Source organism: Acanthochromis polyacanthus, chromosome 11 (assembly GCF_021347895.1).
Source record: "Acanthochromis polyacanthus isolate Apoly-LR-REF ecotype Palm Island chromosome 11, KAUST_Apoly_ChrSc, whole genome shotgun sequence".
Classification (NCBI taxonomy): domain Eukaryota; kingdom Metazoa; phylum Chordata; class Actinopteri; family Pomacentridae; genus Acanthochromis; species Acanthochromis polyacanthus.
Genome location: NC_067123.1, coordinates 31,594,916 through 31,599,824, shown reverse-complemented (window position 1 = coordinate 31,599,824; position 4,909 = coordinate 31,594,916). Strand labels below are relative to the sequence as shown.

At 37.9% G+C, this 4,909-nt stretch overlaps 1 long non-coding RNA gene across 1 annotated transcript; it reads left to right on the top strand.

Moving 5' to 3' along the window:
* The first annotated feature begins 1,152 nt into the window (after positions 1 to 1,152).
* On the top strand, positions 1,153 to 2,240 carry LOC127536172 (uncharacterized). Its single transcript, XR_007945162.1, has 3 exons — positions 1,153 to 1,223; positions 1,305 to 1,377; positions 2,062 to 2,240. It is a non-coding gene; the product is annotated as an uncharacterized LOC127536172 (long non-coding RNA).
* Positions 2,241 to 4,909: the final 2,669 nt, after the last annotated feature.

The following is a 4,909-nucleotide window of genomic DNA, read 5'->3' as shown; positions in this document are numbered from 1 at the left end:
CTATTTTATTTGTTTAAATGTATTTGTCATTTTATTTTGAAAACATTATTTTGGAAAGAGGAAGTGTTGTCTGCTTGCTGTAGCTTCACTCTTCCTGTGTTTTGGTCACATTGGGTGATCTTGACCTTCTCATTTGTCAAGAATGATGTTAGTCCCGCCTCCCCTTGCTGTGGACCTCTGCATGCATAGATATATACAAACGCTAGATGTCTCGAGACGGAGTCGGCGGCGTCGTCACTTGGCGGCCATCTTAGGACAGGGGACTGCTCTGGCGCACTGTTACTGTAGTCAATGTAAGGTGGATGATTTCCTCACTTTAACACTCATAACTCGCTCAATTCTTGATTGATTTACAAACGGTTTAGTTTATTACAAACCTTATTAACGTGGCTATGATTCAGGCTCAATTCCGAAATCGCAGCTTTTCGTTTTGAAAAATGCGGCATAGTTGTGTGTCTTTTCTGCCTGGCTACTCACATTGAAGATGGTGTTACTCACAATCTGATTTTCAATTATTAGGTTTTCCTGAGACCAACGTTTTTGAGAAATATCTTTAGTGAATTACATTCTTTGTGGTTGTGGATGTATTTATTTGCTGGTTAAGAGACTCCGATTGAGACCTTAGACTTATTGTTTGTGTACATCTATGCCTGATTAGTTAGCCTGCAGCCGAAATGCATGTGGTAATGTAGGCACCAGGTTCATGAAAGAAAAGACAACATCTCTGGTTTGTTGTGCATTTATTTGTTTGAGCTTTGTTTTTATCTGTGCAATTAGAAAAGCTAATGTATAAAGAAGTGCAATGCTAAATAATAAAATTACATTTACATCCATTTATGCTGAAAAAGATGATATCTGTGTTCATTATTATATGAATTCAATGGTTTAATTATTCTTATGTAAGCAGTAAAACAAGTACATCTCTGACGTTTATAACAAACCAAGCTGTTCTAAAATCGGTTGAAATTGAGCAATCTACAGTGATTTTAAAATCCATGCTCCATTGACTTTAATGTTATGAGTGATCGAGCAGCCTGTCCCAAGATGGCCGCATGTGGCGACGTCGCTCCCCATAGGCTGACAGCGCTCATGAGCCATCTAGTGTTTGTATATATCTATGTCTGCATGCATTAGTTTAGTGGTGTTTTCCATGGTGTTTTCCACTCAGACAATGAGAGAGAGGAGCTGTCAGACGGTCCGAGCGCAAATCACGGGTCGTCTTGGTGAGTTTCCATCCTAGCAAGCGTTGTAAACAACTAATTTGTGCTGTTCAAATGATAACATAAAACATGTATTTTTGCTAGTGGATGGGAGCACAAACTGTGAGGCTGCGAGGCTGTTTCCCTGATCGTGTGCTTGCAGTAAAACCCCATCTTGGTGAGTTCTGAAACATGCTGCTGCAGCCGCCATGTTAGCTTCATTAGCAACACGCTAAAGCTAATCGCTGGGTAGACTTTTTATGTTTTAAGGCAACAAAAATGCAACTTTAGTTTAACTTTCGGTTCTGCCAATGGAGATTTAAGTTTATAGTAGTACTGCAATGTATTTTATTTTCATTTTGCACTATTTTCTGGTAAATGTGTTGGTTATTTTGATGTTGAATGTACTTTTTCTGTTCCAAATTGTGAAATGCTGATTGTGATGTTAAAGTGGTAGCTCAGAAAGGCTTTTTCTGCCATAAGGGATAAGTTCTAGCAATGTATCCCTAAAGAAAGATAAAAAAAATAATTGTATTTCATTTGTTGATTTACGCATAGATTAAAAATAGTTTAAAAATCAATAATTTCATTGGTTAAAAATATACACTAGTAATCATAAATTCATGGTTAAATACTTAACAGTGAAAGGATAAATTTGTTTATTTTTTAACATGAGTTAAAAAGTCAATTCATGTACAACAGAGATATTTTGAGTTAAAACATGCTGTATATTATATTGCTGAATGTTAGTCCATTAGTAATATAATTTGATTGAAGAAAACAAAAAGCATAGCTATGTAAAGAGATAGGATAATGGACACTATTAAGTTGTATACAATAATACTACCATTATTGTGTGCAGGCTAGGTATTATAGCTTGATTAAGAAAACTCCGGATTGGACGTTGGAACGCTGGATACCTGGATTCTTCTCTGGACAGAGATGGCGAGCCAAGCCCGAACTGAACCAACCTTTTGACCGAAGAACATCAGTCTTCTTTCACAACCTCCAGCCAAGTGGTAACAACACAGACTACCACAACACAGGAAAAGGAACTGAAACTGACATAATCACGACTACACGACTAAACAGGACGAAACAATACACTGAGCTCAGTAAAGACTTGTGGGTTTTATTTTATTTTTGAGATGCCGGCTTATTGTAAATTTTGTTAATTGTATATTTTTTCTGTTCTTATTTTCCTAAACATGATACTCATTCTTGCTCATTTCCTGCCTCCAGCCATTTCATTTCACTCAAACTTTAGTTTTCCCTGTACTCCTGCCCGAACCTAGCAATCGGTCTATAAACTTTTACTTTATTAACATCAGTCAGGGGTTACACAAGTGAGCCCTATAAATGGGTAAAGGTTGAGAACAATGAGACAGTGATTATCACCCCTTGTGAAGTACACAATGCTGTAGCTCACTTGTCTAACAATAAAGCTACTGGCTCTGATATATTACAGCAGAGCATCTAAAGTATGCTCGCCCAAAAGCTGCTGTACTCTTAGCACTATGTTTTACTGGATTTGTTTTACATGGCTTGCTACCATGACTCGCTACTGGCTGTCACTTTGGTGCCTGTCATTAAGGATAAGTTTGGCAAAGTTGGTAGCCTGGATAACTACAGGCCAATAGCTTTAGCAAGTGTTTTATCTAAAGTGCTTGAAAAGATACTGCTAGATAGAATGAGCAACTTCATAGATACAACAGACAATCAGTTTGGATTTAAATCCAAGCTGGGAACTGATCTCTATATTTATGGTCTAAAGGAAACTGCACATGCTTATCTAAGACAAAACTCATCTATTTTATTGGGGTTTATTGACGCGTCTAAGGCTTTTGATCGAGTAAACCATTGCAAACTTTTTAGTAAGTTACAACAAAGAAATGTGCCTGACAGCATCATTCGTATCTTAGTTTACTGGTACTCTAACCAGAAGATGAAGGTTAAATGGGGCAATACCATCTCGTCCTCCTTTGGTGTCAGTAATGGGGTCCGCCAGGGTGGAATATTATCTCCTGCCTTATTTAACCTGTATATGGATGAGCTGTCTTGTCAACTTAATCACTGTAATACAGGCTGTGTGATTGGTGGGACTCTGATCAATCATTTTATGTACGCCGATGACCTTGCTATTTTGTCTCCAAGCAGTGCTGGCTTCCAACAGCTCCTAAATGTCTGCTCTGAATATGGAGTCAAGCATGATATAAAGTATAATGCTGCTAAGAGTGCAGTTTTAATCTGCCGCTCTGAAGGGGACAAAGATTTGCTCTTTCCAGACTTTTATTTGTCTGACCAAAGGCTCAGTGTCTGCAGTAAAATTAAGTACCTGTGACACTTCATCACAGACCGGCTTTGTGATGATGATATCAATCGACAGTGTCGGCTATTATATGCTCAAGCCAATATCTTGGTTAGAAAATTTCACATGTGCACAGAGAATGTTAAAATACAGTTATTTAAGACCTACTGTTCACCTTTGTATACTGCCCCATTGTGGTGTAAATATAAGAAAGGCACAATTCAGAAATTAAAAGTTGCCTACAATGATGCTTTTCGAATCCTGCTGAAAAAGCCCAGGTCGAGCCGTGCCGGCCTGCTGTTTTGTCAGGCTCATGTAAACTCTTTCTTTGCTCTGATGAGAACACTGATGTACAGATTTTTAAGCAGACTGGATTACTGTAGGAACGCTCTTGTACAGAGTCTGGTCGATCCATGTCGTAGCGCTGTCCGTTATAATTCACTTCTGTGGAAGCATTGGTATCAGTGCCTTTTATAACTGTGTGTTTCTTTTTATTTGTTCTTTTGTATGGACCTTGAGTTTGATAGATAAATAAATAAATAACGTAAAAGTAAGAGACCACAAATAAGGCTTTTTCAGTCACAGACATCAACATCTTTATTACCAGTATGTTTTTTTTGGAAAACATGATGCATGTTCTGTCACCAAGTCATCCTTAGTGGAGTGGGAGCAATGTTGGCCAGTATGCTGACTGGAGAATGGATGTGGAACGCTATATCTCCAAGCCTGACATTCTTGTCAAGTCTCCGTTGAATGACCTGTTCCACCAATTCTTTCTGGAAATCCTGAGTTGTCGATTCATACAGCTTCCTTACAACCCACTGGTTTGATTGCTTGGAGTGAATAACGTACTTTTCTTTTCCTGGGAATGAGGAGAATGAGAATAATGAGGATAGTACATGTGCATTACTTTGGTATGAACTTGAATAATCTGTGATTTGTGTGGTTTGTGACTTGAGGAATGACGAGATAAATAAAGGAGTAACTCTAAAATACAAAGGTAAAATACTAAGATGAAAGTCATCAATTGGAAAAGGTCATAATTCTGAGGAATTACTGTATTCAGAATGTTTTATCACATTCACTGTATGTTAGTTGGACAGGGTAAGTACTCAACTAAAGTTGGCAAAGTACTTATTTGTCCAGTGAACATATGGCATGATAAAAGGTATAATATATATATATATATATATATATATATATATATATATACACACACACACACACAAAAGGTATAATACACCTTTTGTCATGCCATACGTTCACTGGATGAATCATATCTTTGTATCAGACTGAGTAGTCGTGCTGACGGCCAACATTGTGGTTGTGGTCAATTACACTCAGTTGGAGCCTTGCCTGCATGGAGACATATGTGAAGTGGTGCCTCTTCTCTGCGTACTTC